This window comes from Melanerpes formicivorus, unplaced genomic scaffold (genome assembly GCF_026170545.1).
Source record: "Melanerpes formicivorus ecotype bairdi unplaced genomic scaffold, bMelFor1.0.p_v2 SCAF_3098, whole genome shotgun sequence".
NCBI classification, from domain to species: domain Eukaryota; kingdom Metazoa; phylum Chordata; class Aves; order Piciformes; family Picidae; genus Melanerpes; species Melanerpes formicivorus.
Window position 1 is genome coordinate 4,047 of NW_027145449.1, and position 16,104 is coordinate 20,150.

At 53.9% G+C, this 16,104-nt stretch overlaps 1 long non-coding RNA gene across 1 annotated transcript; it reads left to right on the forward strand.

Annotated features, from left to right (window-relative positions):
* The first annotated feature begins 1,506 nt into the window (after nt 1-1,506).
* LOC137440500 (uncharacterized) lies at nt 1,507-15,838 on the forward strand. The gene is made up of 3 exons (XR_010987159.1): nt 1,507-1,633; nt 6,947-7,067; nt 15,186-15,838. It is a non-coding gene; the product is annotated as an uncharacterized lncRNA (long non-coding RNA).
* Nucleotides 15,839-16,104: the final 266 nt, after the last annotated feature.

Consider the following 16,104-nt stretch of genomic DNA (forward strand, 5'->3'; position numbering starts at 1 on the left):
GTTTAGGTTGGATGTGAGGAAGGTTTAGGTGGGATGTGAGGAAGAATTTTCATCACTGAAAGGCTTCTCGGCCACTGCCCAGGGAGGTGGCGGAGTCCTGGGCCCTGGAGGTATCACAGAATCAGTAAGGTTGGAAAAGACCTCAGAGATCATCAAGTCCAAGCTGTCACCCAACACCTCCTGACTAAACCATGGCTCCAAGTGCCACATCCAGTCCCCTCTTGAACACCTCCAGGGATGGGGACTCCACCACCTCCCTGGGCAGCACATCCCCGTGGCCAATCTCTCTTGCTGGGAAGAACTTTCTCCTCACCTCCAGCCTGAACCTCCCCTGTCACAGCTTGAGACTGTGTCCTCTTGTTCTGGTGCTGCTTGCCTGGGATTAGAGACCAAGCCCCACCTGGCTACAACCTCCCTTCAGGGAGTTGTATCTCAGAGTTGTGTAGATGTAGTGCTGAAGGCTCTGGTTTAGTCAAGGACTTGTCAGTGTTGGGGTAATGGCTGGACTCAAGGATCATGAAGGCCTTCTCCAGTCTGGGCAATTCTGTGATCTGTGCTGATCTTTCTCCTGGGGATGGAACTGGAGAGGGCTGTCTGGTGAGGGCTGCCTTGGGGGCTGTTTTCAGGCTGCTTGGATCAGGTCCAGGCTGGTGGGATGGCTGTGTGCTTTCAGAGAATCAGAGAACTGAGCCTGAGGGGTCCAAAGGACAGTTTGAGGTGCCAACATCCACCTTCAAATTAATTGTCAACTTCAGGAGGTTCTGTACTGAACAAAAACTCAGAAGCAGGACTCAGGTTGGGGGAGGTGATTCTCCCCCTCTGCTCTGCTCTGGTGAGACCTCACCTGGAGTACTGTGTCCAGTAGCCTCTCTTACAGGAAGGATCTGGAGGTGCTGGAAGGTGTCCAGAGAAGGGCCACAAGGATGAGCAGAGGGCTGGAGCTGCTCTGCTGTGAGAACAGACTGAGGGAGTTGGGGCTGTTCAGTCTGGAGAAGAGAAGGCTCTGAGCAAACCTCATTGTGGCCTTCCCGGATCTGAAGTGGGCTCCAAGAAAGCTGGGGAGGGACTTTTGAGGGTGTCAGGGAGGGATAGGACTGGGGGCAAAGGAAATGGGGAGATTGAGATTGGATGTCAGGAAGAAGTTGCTCCCCATGAGGGTGGTGAGAGACTGGCACAGGTTGCCCAGGGAGGTGGTGGAAGCCTCATCCCTGGAGGTGTTTGCAGCCAGGCTGGAGGTGGCTGTGAGCAACCTGCTGCAGTGTGAGGTGTCCCTGCCCATGGCAGGGGGGCTGGAACTGGCTGATCCTTGAGGTCCCTTCCAACCCTGACCATTCTATGATTCTGTGACCCTTGCAATCCCAGCTGGGCCTTCAGCTGCTAGTAGGTGCTTCGGACATGGGACTTGTAAGAGTGGCCACAGGACACTGCCTGCCTTGGCCTGCAAGTGGTGGTGCCATGGTTTGTGATCAAATGCTGGGGTTTGTGTTGATCTCACTGTGCCTTTCCTTTCCCCTCTCTAACTCACAGCACCTTTGGAGAGCTGAAGACTGTGAGGCTGCCCAAGAAGCTGGCAGGCACCGGATCCCACCGGGGCTTCGGCTTCGTGGATTTCCTCACCAAGCAGGATGCCAAGGTGAGATGTGGCCCACCCCTGCCTGGCACCTTCCCAGTTTGCTCTGGAATGCCCCAGCCCTGAAAACATTCAAGGTGTGGTTTGGATGAGGCTCTGAGCAACCAGATCTGGCTGCTGATGTCCCTGCTCACTGCAGGAGGGGAATGGAATGGAATGGAATGGAATGGAATGGAATGGAATGGAATGGAATGGAATGGAATGGAATGGAATGGAATGGAATGGAATGGAATGGAATGGAATGGGATGGGATGGGATGGGATGGGATGGGATGGAATAGAATAGAATAGGATAGAATAGAATAGAATAGACCAGGTTGGAAAAGACCTTGGAGATCATCCAGTCCAACCTCACACCCAGCACCATCTGATCAACGCAGCCATGGCACCAAGTGCCTCATCCAGGCTCTTCCTAACCACCTCCAGGGATGGGGACTCCACCACCTTCCTGTTCTCTTGTGAGGTTTTCTTTATGCTTTCCTATCTATTCCTGTTCCTGATTTGCAGAAGCAACCAGGAGATCATAGCCTGTCTGGTAGAATTCTGCTCTTAGCCCTGGCTGGAGGCTCAGGAACAGGCATGGTGTCTCCTGCCCTGGGCAGAAGAGGGTCCTCAGCCCTGCTTTAAGCTGCTGTGTGGGCAGTGCTATCACCAGAGCAGTGTGGATTGCTTCCCCCCTGCTGGCTCCTGGCAGTTCACACGGTGTCTGGAAGAGGAATGGTTGTGGGCACAAGCCCAGGGATGCTCTTGCTGAAGGGAAGAGGCCACATGGCTCCACTGGCTCCCTGAGACTCCAAATTTGCCAGACATTGAGCAGAGATGAAGGGGAGAGGAGGAGGAGGGGGCAAGGAGGAGGATGAGGCCTGTGTTTATGGGTTTAGACAGGATTCATTGATCTGGGATCACAAGGGACTATTAGATCATCCCTCCCAGCCTGACCTCCTGTACAACACAGTCCATAGAGTTTCTTTGTTAGTCCTTTATTGATCCTAATTCAAACTTCCTGCTGCCCAGCATTTGTCCTCCCCTTGGAGCCAGCTGGCTGGGCAGTGTGGGGTGCAGTGAGCCCCCCAGGAGCACAGTCACCCTCCCTGCACCAGGAGCTGTGACGGTGGCTCTGCTCAAACCCCAGCTCTGGGCAGCTTCACTTCAGCTTCTGCTTCACTTCAGAGTTGTCCAGGTCCTGCTCCTGGGTTTTGAATGGATCTTTTCCTAAGGATGCTTTCAGCATTTGCTGGAGAGGAGCATACAGGGACCTGGCTGGTTCTTCACTGCTGCTTGGCCACCAGGTTAGCAGTGAATGAGGCAGCACCCACCTTTGTGCTTGGCTTTGGGAGGACAAAGCAAGCAGCCTGCTGTGAGGGTGCTGGAGTCCTGGAGCAGGCTGCCCAGAGAGGTTGTGGAATCCCTTGGGAGCTGGGGTTGTTTAGCCTGGGGAAGGGGAAGCTCAGGGGAGACCTTTTTGCCCTCTACAACTCCCTGAAGGAAGGTTGTAGCCAGGTGGGGGTTGGTCTCTTCTCCCAGGCAAGCAGCAGCAAAACAAGAGGACACAGTCTCAAGCTGTGCCAGGGGAGGTTTAGGCTGGATGTTAGGAAGAAATTCTTCCCAGACAGAGAGATTGGCCACTGGGATGTGCTGCCCAAGGAGGTGGTGGAGTCACATCCCTGGAGGTGGTTAGGAAGAGCCTGGCTGAGGCACTTGGTGCCATGGTTTAGTTGATGAGATGGTGTTGGGTGATAGGTTGGACTCCATGATCTCCAAGGTCTTTTCCAACCTGGTTTATTCCCTTCCCTTCCCTTCCCTTCCCTTCCCTTCCCTTCCCTTCCCTTCCCTTCCCTTCCCTTCCCTTCCCTTCCCTTCCCTTCCCTTCCCTTCCCTTCCCTTCCCTTCCCTTCCCTTCCCTTCCCTTCCCTTCCCTTCCCTTCCCTTCCCTTCCCCTCCCCTCTATTCTATTCTAGGGTGGTTTTAACTCTCCAGTGCCAGCTGACCACTAACTGGCAGTGCATGGAACTTATGGGATGAGAAAGGGAAGCTCTGATCTGCTGGCAGCAGCAACTGAGGGCCAGCTGAGGAAGCATTCACTGTCTGCCATGCTTCCTGGTGTTCCCCAGTGCAGAATGGTTGTGGGGTTGTTTGGATTTTCCAACTATGAACTGTGAGCAGAGTTTCCACTTCTTTCCCTCCCCTCCCCTCCCCTCCCCTTGTTGACATAAAAATACATCTGGTCTCCAAGTAGAAATTACCCATCTGGGAAAGACAGCCAAGCCTTTGGAAATGCACAAACACAGAAGGAAAAAAATCCTTGTGTGCAGCTGGCATGGCAGAGAGCACCCTCAGCTGGGACTGCTGCTTGCCAGCAAAGGAAATCTATCAATCTCCTAATGTTGTTGACCCTTTGTCCCTCTAATGGCTCCAGCCTGGAGGCTCTTAGGCTTGAGGATTTAATAGGGCAAGGGGGAATCTGCAGGCAGAGCAGCACTGTCCTGCCAATTAATCCCAGCATTTAGGGCTGGAGCTGGAGCACCCCGGGGGTGACCAATGCAGTGGTCCCAGCCTCTTGATCTCTGCCTTCCCAGTGCCCTGGAGCAGCAGGTTCTGCTCCAGAGCAGCTTCTGTCCTGTCCCTGCAGCCTGGATGTGAGTTTTTCAGCCACCTCTTGGTTCTCTAATTCCCCACAAAGATCTCTCCCTGCTTTGCCTTGCTCTGTTCACCTCTCCATCCACCACCTGAGCTCTTGCTGCACTGAGCCTCCACGCTGAGCTCAGACCAAACTCTGCCTAAGCATGCCATGGAGAAGGACCTTGGAGTCCTGCTGGACAGCTAAGTTATCCATGGGCCAGAATCGTGCCCTTGTGGCCAAGCAGGCAAATGTTATCCTGGGATGCATTAAGAGTGTGGCCAGCTGGTCAAGGGAGGTTCTCCTCCCCCTTTGCTTTGCCCTGGTGAGGCCACATCTGGAGTGCTTCGTCCAGTTCTGGGCTCCCTGGTTCAAGAGGGACAGGGAGGTCCTAGAGAGTGTCCAGCAGAGGCTGCAAGGATGGTGAAGGGACTGAAACATCTGTCTGATGAGGAGAGGCTGAGAGGCCTGGGGCTCTATAGCCTGGAGAGGACTGAGAGGGAGTCTTAGGAATGTTTATAAACACCTGAAGGATGGGTGTCCAGAAGAAAAGGCCAGGCTCTGGTGTCCTGTGACAGGACGAGGGGCAGCAGGCACAAACAGGACCCCAGGAGGTTCCACCTGAACGGGAGGAAAGATTTCTTTACTGTGAGGGTGCTGGAGCCCTCCAGCAGGCTGCCCAGGGAGGCTGTGGGAGTTCAAAGCCTCTTTTCCTTGAAGGCTTTGAAAACCTACTGTGTGACCTGCCCTAAGTGATCCTGCTCCTGCTGGGAGTGGGTTTGGTTGGGAAGGGTCCCCAGCACCTGGCTGCTCTCCCATCGGGGTTCTCCCATCCGACACAACTTGATGGCAGCATCTTGCTCCATGACCCACAGGACTGGAGGATGCCTGAGTGGCTCCAGGTGCCTGGCAAGGGGGGGAAGCAACCCTGCAGCCAGGAGGACCCAGCAGAGCAAGTGGCTGAGAGGATGAGAGCCCAGCAAGCAGCAGAGCTTGCAGCAGGGCGGCGGAACACGTTGAGCCCTGCTGCGAGGCGCAGCGAGGCTCCTGGGGCTGTTTACTCACTCCCAACCTTCCTCTTCCTTGTGCTGAGGGAAGTGAGAAATTAAAAAGTATAAATTAACAAATGAGACCCAAGGATTAGAGCAGCAGTTGTTTACCAGGCTTTGGAAACAGCTCTTTGTGCCAATGTAAACAACCATCCCAAGTCCCTCCTGCCACCTTCCCCCCCCTCCACCTCCCCCCTCCCCTAGTGGTTGTTTAAGCCAACACATTGCTCTGCTAATTGGATACCATTCCAAGTGAAAATAGACCTTTAAAACAACAGCAGCAGCAAAGCACAACAGCTGGAGCTGCAAATAGCACCAGCCAGCCTTGCAGCCCTTCACAGGGGGATGTGTTCCCCCCCTCCCCCCAAGAAATGTGCCATCCAGATGGGTCTGCATAGGCTGGAGGAGTGGGCTCAGGAGAACCTCCTGAGGTTCCAGAAGGGGAAGTGCAAGGTGCTGCACCTAGCTGAGGGCAATCCTCCATCTCAAGTCAGGCTAAAGGATATGATGAGATTGAGAGCAGCCCTGCAGGAAAGGACTTGGGGCTGCTGGTGGAGGAGAAGTTGGACAGGAGCCAGCAAGGGGCACTTGCAGGCCAGAAGGCCAATGGCAGCCTGGGCTGCATCAAAAGAAACCTGGCCAGAGATGGAGAGAGGGCATCCTGCCCCTCTGCTCTGCTGAGACCTCACCTGCAGTGCTGTGTCTGGCACCTTCAACACAAGAGAGAGATGGACCTGCTGGAGAGGGTCCAGAGGAGGCCACAGAGATGACCAGAGGGCTGGAGCACCTCTGCTGTGGAGACAGGCTGAGAGACTTGGGGCTGTTCAGCCTGGGCAGGATAAACTCCATGCTGCACTGCCTGTCAGGACCTCCCTCTGTAGCTGACCCACCTCAGTGCTGCCCTAAATCATAGTATCACAGTATCAGTCAGGGCTGGAAGGGACCACAAGGATCAGCTAGTTCCAACCCCCCTGCCATGGGCAGGGACACCCCACACTAGATCAGCCTGGCCACAGCCTCATCCAGCCTGGCCTTAAACACCTCCAGGGACAGGGCCTCAACCACCTCCCTGGACAACCCATTCCAGGGCTTCACCACTCTCACGGTGAAGAACCTCCTCCTCACATCCAGCCTGAATCTCCCCACTTCCAGCTTCATTCCATTCCCCCTAGTCCTATCACTACCTGAGATCCTGAGCAGTCCTTCCCCAGCCTCCCTGTAGGCCCCCTTCAGATCCTGGAAGGCCACAATGAGGTCACCTGGGAGCCTTCTCTTCTCCAAACTGAACAGCCCCAACTCCTTCAGTCTGTCCTCATAGCAGAGCAGCTCCAGCCCTCTGCTCATCCTTTCCAGGCTGCAGCTTCAGCTTTCCCAGCTCAGGTGTGGTCCCAGGGTGATGCAGCCAACCTTGAGCTGCTCACCATGCTGGACCTCAGGTATTTGCTCTGCTCTGAGAACGCTGAAGAGAAATGAGCAAGCCAGAGCCACTGCTGGAGATGAATCCTGCCCCAGTGCTCAAAGCAGGATGTCCTCTGGTGGCTTTTTTTAGGCTCAGGGCAGGGGGAGGGACATCTTTGCTTTACTTCATGTCAGCCTGGTTTTATTTTCTCCCTCACTGTGGTTTTTATCCCTTTCTTTTTCTCTGCTGCAGAAAGCCTTCAACGCCCTGTGCCACAGCACACATCTGTACGGCCGCAGGCTGGTCCTGGAGTGGGCAGACACAGAGGAGACAGTGGAGGCCCTGAGAAGGAAAACAGCAGATCATTTCCACGGTAACATAGCAGCATCCTGCTGGCCTGTCCATCCAGCTGGCACTCTCCCAGCTGGCACAGGCTGCCAGTCCCTGCCAGCCCTTTCCCTGGCAGGTAGATGCTGGATGCGGGCACAGGGAGGGGGGAAGCAGGAGGCATCCAGGCCATGGCTTTGTCTGAGCTGGCAGGTAGGTGAGCTGCTGGAAGGTGTCCAGAGAAGGGCAACAAGGCTGGGGAGGGGTCTGGAGCACAGCCCTGTGAGGAGAGGCTGAGGCAGCTGGGGTTGCTTAGCCTGCAGAAGAGGAGGCTCAGGGGAGACCTTCTTGCTCTCTACAACTCCCTGAAGGGAGGTTGTAGCCAGGTGGGGGTTGGTCTCTTCTCCCAGGCAAGCAGCACCAGAACAAGAGGACACAGTCTCAAGCTGTGCCAGGGCAGGTTCAGGCTGGATGTTAGGAGGAAATTCTTCCCAGCAAGAGAGATTGGCCGTTGGAATGTGCTGCCCAGGGAGGTGGTGGAGTCCCCATCCCTGGAGGTGTTTCGGAAGAGCCTGGCTGAGGCACTTGGTGCCATGGTTGAGTTGATTAGATGGTGTTGGGTGAGAGGTTGGACTGGATGATCTCAGAGGTCTTTTCCAGCCTGGCTAATTCTTTATTCTGTAAAATGGCTGCAGGCATGGGGATGAAGCAGGAGGCATCCAGGCCCTGGCTTTGTCTGAGCTGGTAGGTAGATGCTGGATTGCAGGCATGGGGATGAAGCAGGAGGCATCCAGGCCCTGGCTTTGTCTGAGCTGGTAGGTAGATGCTGGATTGCAGGCATGGGGATGAAGCAGGAGGCATCCAGGCCCTGGCTTTGTCTGAGCTGGTAGGTAGATGCTGGATTGCAGGCATGGGGATGAAGCAGGAGGCATCCAGGCCCTGGTTTGTCTGAGCTGGTAGCTAGATGCTGGATTGCAGGCATGGGGATGAAGCAGGAGGCATCCAGGCCCTGGTTTGTCTGAGCTGGTAGGTAGATGCTGGATTGCAGGCATGGGGATGAAGCAGGAGGCATCCAGGCCCTGGCTTTGTCTGAGCTGGTAGCTAGATGCTGGATTGCAGGCATGGGGATGAAGCAGGAGGCATCCAGGCCCTGGCTTTGTCTGGCAGCTCGGCGTGTGAGTTGGTTAACTCTCCGTGTGCTGGCACTGCTGAGCCACCTCCGTGCCAGCTGCAAAGCTTCTGCTCCTTCCACCTGCACCTCAGGGTGCTCCCAAGTTGGGGACAGGCTGTGTGCACACAGATTAGAAAGGGCAAAGTGTTTGGCCCTGGGTTGGGGTGTGGAGAGTGCTGGCTGGCTGAGGTGCCCAAGAGTGACAGCTCGGCAGATAACAGCACTGCAGGCTGCTATTGACAGCCATCGACAGGCACAACTGCATTGCTTGGCAAATATTTATGTAGGAAGGGCTCCCCTGGGCTGCAGGGCTGAGCTGGAGATCAATGCTCTTCCTCCTCCATCTCCTCCCAGCCTCTCCTCTCCATCACACAGGCGCCCATCACCCAGGGCTTGGCGTCAGAAGAGCTTCTGGGGCCGGACGTCACAATCCTCGGTGATGGGAGAGCAGAGAGCCTGGCTGCAGTGGGACCCAGCCTCGTGCTCATGAAATAGTGTGGGCAGAGTTGGTTATTATGGGCTGGAGAAGCTGCAGTTTGGTGATGGGGAAGGGCTGAGAATGTGAATGCCCAGAGAGGTGTGGAGCAAAGGGAGATGTGCTGGCAGGTCACAGGCTGCTCTCCAAACAGGAGAGCGAAAGGAGCACAGCAGTGTCCAGGTGTAACAGCCTGGAGGACAGGCACTGCTGGGGATGGATGTGCCCAGCCAGAGCCCAGCCCTGCAGTGAGGGACACATCAGGCTTGGTCACAGCAATCTGAATCTCCAGCCTGGTGGAGAAGGCAGCAGGTGTGATGTTTCATGCTCCCCATTTCAGGATCTCCTTTCTGTCTCTCTCCTCTGCTCAGTCTAGGGGGAAAAAGTAATCTTGGCTTGATGATAGCTGCAGCCTGCAGCAGCTGCTGGCTGCAGCCTCTGAGCTCAGTCACTTCCCTGTTTCCCCCAGGCTCAGCTTGCTTTGCACTTCCTCTCTATTTGCTCCAGCCTGCTTGTCCAGGGTCACACCTTGAGTCCTGTGTCCAGTTCTGGGCTCCTCAGTTCAAGAAAGATGTTGAGTTGCTGGAAGGTGTCCAGAGGAGGGCAACAAAGCTGGGGAGGGGTTTGGAGCACAGCCCTGTGAGGAGAGGCTGAGGGAGCTGGGGTTGCTTAGCCTGGAGAAGAGGAGGCTCAGAGGAGACCTTCTTGCTCTCTACAACTCACCATCCCTGGAGGTGTTTAGGAAGAGCCTGGCTGAGGCACTTGGTGCCGTGGTTTAGTTGATTAGATGGTGTTGGGTGATAGGTTGGACTCAATGATCTCCAAGATCTTTTCCAACCTGGTGTATCCTATCCTATCCTATCCTATCCTATCCTATCCTATCCTATCCTATCCTATCCTATCCTATCCTATCCTGTCCTGTCCTGTCCTGTCCTGTCCTGTCCTGTCCTGTCCTGTCCTATCCTATTCTACTCTGTTCTATTCTATTCTATTCTATTCTATTCTATTCTATTCTATTCTATTCTATTCTATTCTATTCTATTCTATTCTATTCTATTCTATTCTATTCTATTCTATTCTATTCTGCTCTGTTCTGCTCTGCTCTGCTCTGTTCTCTTCTCCTCTGTTCTGTTGTGATCTCGGGCTGCCATCCAGCCCTGCACATCTTGCAGGCCACAAAACCTCTGTGCCCAGCTCCAGCCCTCTTTCCATCCCTCACTGCAGGCTCTCTGGTGGGACCCCACAGCAAGCAGCCTGTCCTGGGAGGGGGGCAGGTTCGGGAGGCAGGCGGCGATGCCCTGGGCGCAGCCGCGCTCCCGCTCCGCCGGCAGCTCCCAGGCCGTGCAGGGAAGGTGCCTGCTCCCAATCCAGCTAAATTGCTATTGACTTGTGTTCTCTGTGCTTCACAAACACCACCACCAGCGGGGCTGCAGCTCTCCTGCCAGGAATAACTTGGGAAGCCAGCTGTGCTGGGCTGGTTTTTTTCCTGCTCTTTCCCATCGATCAAAGAATTAAATTGACAGATGGGGAATTTCTGCGCCAGACGCGGGAAGGGGGAAGGCATGAGTTGTGTATGGGGAGGGGGGGAGCTGGTTGATGGGAAGGATGGAGTGGAAAGATGTGTGAGGAGGGCTCTGGTTTGTGTTTTAAAGCGTTTCCAGCAAGCCTCCCACGATCAGCAGAGGGCTGTGGGTGAGTGTGAAGCAGCAGCCCCCCTCCCCGGCGTGGCTCAGCCCTGGTTGCTGACAGCGAGTTGCTGGAAGCAGAAAGTTTGCAGGACCCCTCCTTAGCAAGGTGGAAGAAGTCTTCCCCAGCCCATCCTTTACAGTTAGGCTGTAGGTGAGACACTGGAACAAGTTGCCCCGGGAGGCTGTGGACATCCCCTCCCTGGAGGGGTTCAAGGCCAGATTGGAGGAGGCCTTGAGCAACCTGGGCTGGTGGGAGGTGTCCCTGCCCGTGGCAGAGGAGGTTAGAACCCGATGATCTTTAAGGTCCCTTCCAACACAAACCATTGTATGAGTCTGTGAATCTATTAATCTAGGAATCTGTTAATCAAAGAATCTGTGAACCTAAGAATCTGAGACTCTAAGAATCTGAGAATCTAAGAATCTATGAACCTGAGAATCTAAGAATCTATGATAAGAATCTGTGAACCTAAGAATCTGAGAATCTGAGAATCTCAGACTCTGTGAACCTAAGAATCTATGAACCTAAGAATCTATGAACCTAAGAATCTGAGAATCTATGAATCTGTGAATCTAAGAATCTGTGAATCTAAGAATCTATAAATCTATGAATCTATGAACCTAAAAATCTGAGAATCTATGAATCTAAGAATCTGTGAACCTAAGAACTTAAGAATCTATGAACCTAAGAATCTGAGAACCTAAGAATCTGAGACTCTGTGACTCTAAGAATCTATGAACCTAAGAATCTGAACCTAAGAATCTCTGAGCCTGAGAATCTGTGACTCTATGAACCTAAGAATCTGTGTACCTAAGACTCTATGAATCTGTGACTCGAAGAATCTCTGAACCTGAGAATCTGTGACTCTATTAATCAAAGAATCTAAGAATCTGAATCTGTGAATCTGAGAACCTATGAACCTAGGAACCTATGAATCTAAGGATCTGAGAATCTGTGACTCCCTTTCCCCATCCTCCCCCTCCCTTTCCTCTGACCACAGCCCCTCAAACGCCTTCGTTTTGCCCCTCAGCTCCGCCACAGCCCCGCTGCCCTCTCCCTCACCTCCCAGCCTATTGGATTCCCTTTTCTTTTCTCCTTTTTTTTTTGGGGGGTAGATTCTTCTCTCTCTCTCTCTCTCTCTCTCTCTCTTTTTTTTTCCCCTTTCTCTTTCAGAGAGCATCTGTAACTAATGCAAACACATGCCGTAGCCCGAGAGTCAAAGCCTGCAGGATTAGCGTGGCATCCGCAACCCTGCCACGTTCTAATCCCGTGGTAATCCCCCTCCCAGCCCACCCCCCGCTGGCTTTGCCTATTGTTTAAACGAAGCAAATGGGATCCTTAACGGCCAAGCCTTAACCAGCTTGCAGCAGCAGAAAGGAAGTTGAAGCAATTCCCTTCCCCCCCCCGCCTTTTTTTCCTTCCCTTATTTTTCCCCCCCTGACTTGTTAAGGGGATGAGGAAATGCTCTCAGAGCTTCTGCTGGTGGAGCTGGAGCGTGATGCAGAGATTGCCCAGAATGGTTTGGGTCGGAAGGGATCTGGTGAAGGCTTTTCAAGAAGGAAGCCATCAGCCCCAGTGCCCCAACAGGCTCATTGGTGATGCTGAACCTTCCCACCGACCACAATTCATCCATCCCCTGCCCAAGAGTGGTCTCCAGACCAACCTAGACCCCAGCCTTGGGTCAAGAAGGTCCTCAGCAGGACATAGCCCCAGCAACATCTTCTGCTACATCCAGCACCCCTCAAAGCCCTCCTGAGTAAAGCCCCTGACCTATCATTACAACTCCTCACCAGCCAGGCCCCAGCAGGGCACCATGGTTGAGGGAGCTGGAGTTGCTTAGCCTGGAGAAGAGGAGGCTCAGGGGAGACCTTCTTGCTCTCTCCAACTCCCTGAAGGGAGGCTGTAGCCAGGTGGGGGTTGGTCTCATCTCCCAGGCAAGCAGCACCAGAACAAGAGGACACAGTCTCAAGCTGTGCCAGGGGAGGTTCAGGCTGGATGTGAGGAAGAAATTCTTCCCAGCAAGAGAGATTGGCCATTGGAATGTGCTGCCCAGGGGGGTGGTGGAGTCCCCATCCCTGGAGGTGTTTAGGGAGAGCCTGGATGAGGCACTTGGTGCCATGGTTTAGTTGATTAGATGGTGCTGGGTGATGGGTTGGACTGGAAGATCTTGAAGGTCTTTTCCAACCTGGTTAATTCTATTCTATTCTATTCTATTCTATTCTATTCTATTCTATTCTATTCTATTCTATTCTATTCTATTCTATTCTATTCTGTTCCATTCCATTCCATTCCAGTCTAGTCTAGTCTAGTCTAGTCTTGTTCTGTTCTATTCTATTCTTATTCTATTCTATTATTCTATTATTCTATTCTATTCTATTCTAGTCTATCCTATCCTATCCTATCCTATCCTATCCTATCCTATCCTATCCTATCCTATCCTATCCTATCCTATCCTATCCTATCTCTATTCTATTCCTATTCCTATTCTATTCCATTCCAGTCCAGTCCATTCCATTCCACTCCAATTGGATGACCTTAAAGAGCTTTTCCAACCCACACAACTCCATGATTCCCTGGCTCCATCCAGCCTGTGGGAGGACAAGAACACCCCCACACCCCCCCCCCGCCCCAGGGGCTGCCTGGGAGCCCAGCAAGCATCCCAACCCCACCCCAGCACCGGGCACCGGCGGTGACAAAGCCATTTGGTCCCTGTGCTGAGGCTGAGGTCAGCAGTGCTGGGCAAGCAGTGGGCTCTCAGGAGAGCAGTGGCACAGCACCCCCCCACCCCCACCCCCCTCCTCCACCCCCCTCCTCTGCTCTCTCTCTCCCCAGCCAGCGGCTCTGGCTTGCGAGCAGCACATGGAGAACAGCTGTTTAAATCCTGCTTTCAGACATCAAAAGCCTCGCTGGGTTTCTCAAACAAACAAACACAGCACAGGACTAAAGAAAAGGTGTAAAATAAATAAATGGAACAAGCTGTGCATTTTCTTTTAGCATTACAGCTGCTGCGGGAGATAAACAACAAGGAAATGTCACCAAACATCAATACAGGAGAAATTAACCTGACAAAAGCCCCCTCCCCAACCCTCCCCCACCCCCCTTCCCCACCACCTCCTCTCTTTCCCCCTCCCCCCCCCCCACAATTTTGCATTTCTGGAGTTCCCATCTAATGATTTTTATTTTTCAATTAATTCCTTGACAGAGTGCCAGCAGCTGCCTACCTCCCTGCCAGGGGCTGGGGGGGCTGGCTGGGGGGTTGGGATGGATGGGGGGGTGCTGGTGGCCCTCACCTCCCCAAGCCCAAGGGGAGCTCTGGGGGGGGTGCCAGGTGCTGCCCCGAGAGCCTCCAGCAGCTCTTGGCAGTTCAAACCATGGAATCACAGAAGGGTTTTGGGTTGGAAGAGCCTTCTAAGATCATGGAGTCCAAGCAGATGACTCTGAGCTGGGGGCAGGGGTTGGTGTGCTGGAGGGTGGAGAGGCTCTGCAGAGGGATCTTGCCAGGCTGGGCAGCTGGGCAGAGCCCAAGGGCAGGAGATTGAACACATCCAAGTGCCAGGTGCTTCACATTGGTCACAGCAACCCCAGGCAGTGCTACAGGCTGGGGTCAGAGTGGCTGAGAGCAGCCAGGCAGAGAGGGACCTGGGGGTGCTGGTCGATGGTAGGCTGAACATGAGCCAGCAGTGTGCCCAAGTGGCCAAGAGGGCCAATGGCATCCTGGCCTGCAGCAGGAACAGTGTGGCCAGCAGGAGCAGGGAGGTCATTCTGCCCTGTGCTCAGCACTGCTTAGGCCACACCTTGAGTCCTGTGTCCAGTTCTGGGCTCCTCAGTTTAGGAAAGATGTTGAGTTGCTGGAAGGTGTCCAGAGAAGGGCAACAAAGCTGGGGAGGGGTCTGGAGCACAGCCCTGGGAGGAGAGGCTGAGGGAGGTGGGGTTGCTTAGCCTGCAGAAGAGGAGGCTCAGGGGAGACCTTCTTGCTCTCTCCAACTCCCTGCAGGGAGGTTGTAGCCAGGTGGGGGTTGGTCTCTTCTCCCAGGCAAGCAGTAGCACCAGCACAAGAGGACACAGTCTCAAGCTGTGCCAAGGGAGGTTCAGACTGGAGGTTAGGAAGAAATTCTACACAGCAAGAGAGATTGGCCATGGGAATGTGCTGCCCAGGGAGGTGGTGGAGTCCCCATCCCTGGAGGTGTTTAGGAAGAGCCTGGCTGAGGCACTTGGTGCCATGGTTGAGTTGATTAGATGGTGCTGGGTGATAGGTTGGACTGGATGATCTTGAAAGTCTCTTCCAACCTGGTCTGTCCTGTCCTATCCTATCCTATCCTATCCTATCCTATCCTATCCTATCCTATCCTATCCTATCCTATCCTATCCTATCCTACCTTATCCTATCCAAACATTAACCCAACACCACCATGGCCATTAAACCATGTCCCAACCACGGCCACAGGTTTCTTGAACACCTCCAGGGATGGGGACTCCACCACCTCCCTGGGCAGCCTCTCCCAATCCCTGACCACTCTTGCAGCAAAGAATTTTTTTCCTCATCTCCAACCTAAACCTCCCCTGGACAATTCCAGGCCCTTTCCCTCTCGTCCTGTCACCAAAGGCACAAGACATGACCCACCCTGGAGGTGCACAGCTCAACCATGGTGCCCTGCTGGGGCCTGGCTGGTGAGGAGTTGTTGTGATAGGTCAGGAGCTTTACTCAGGAGGGCTTTGAGGGGTGCTGCAAGTAGCAGAAGATGAGCTGAAGATGGTTGTGCATGGGCCTGGGTTGTAATCATTGCTTTTCTTCTCCTTTTGCCTCCTCTTCACTACCACCTGGGCCTGGACAGACTCCCCAAAGAAGAGGAAAAAATCAGAGATTCTGAATGAGATCCTGGAGCATCTGGAAGAGGAAGAGAGCAACAAAGATGAGGCCATGTAGCAGCCACCTGGCATCTGCTGAGGTGGGTACAACTGTTCCTAAAGGTCAAAATGCCTTGGGCTGCTGCAAGGTTGGCAGTGCCAGGAGGAGGAGGAGAAGGTGGCCTGGCAAAGGGCTCAGCAGCCTCCACGCCTTGGTCTCATCTTCTGCTTCTCTTTCCTATCACCCTGCCAGCTCATAGCTGTGGTCTCAGGGGGTCCAGCCCAGCTTTGGGCTGGGTTTAGGCTCCATGTTGCAGTGAGATTGTTTCAGGCTGGGGGAAAGAAACCAAGAAGGCAGTGGGGAGCACTCAATTTCCTACAGGCCTCCTTTGGGGTCCACTGCAATTCCATAGCATCATAGAATCAACCAGGTTGGGAAAGACCTCAGAGATCATCCAGTCCAACCTGTTACCTAGTGCCTAACACCTCCTGACAACTAAACCATGGCTCCCAAGTGCCACATCCAAGCCTTTGGTGAACACCTCCAGGCATGGTGACTCCACCACCTCCCTGGGCAGCACATTCCAGTGGCCAGTCTCTCATGCTGTGTAGAATTTCTTCCTAACATCCAGCCTGAACCTCCCCTGGCACAGCTTGAGACTGTGGTCCTCTTGTTCTGTTGCTGGGTACCTGGGAGAAGAGACCAATCCTCACCTGGCTACAACCTCCCTTCAGGGAGTTGTAGAGAGCAAGAAGGTCTCCCCTGAGCCTCCTCTTCTGCAGGCTAAGCAACTCCAGCTCCCTCAGCCTCTCCTCCCAGGGCTGTGCTCCAGACCCCTCCCCAGCTTTGTTGCCCTTCTCTGGACATGTTCAAGTATCTCAATGTCCTTCTTAAACTGAGGAGCC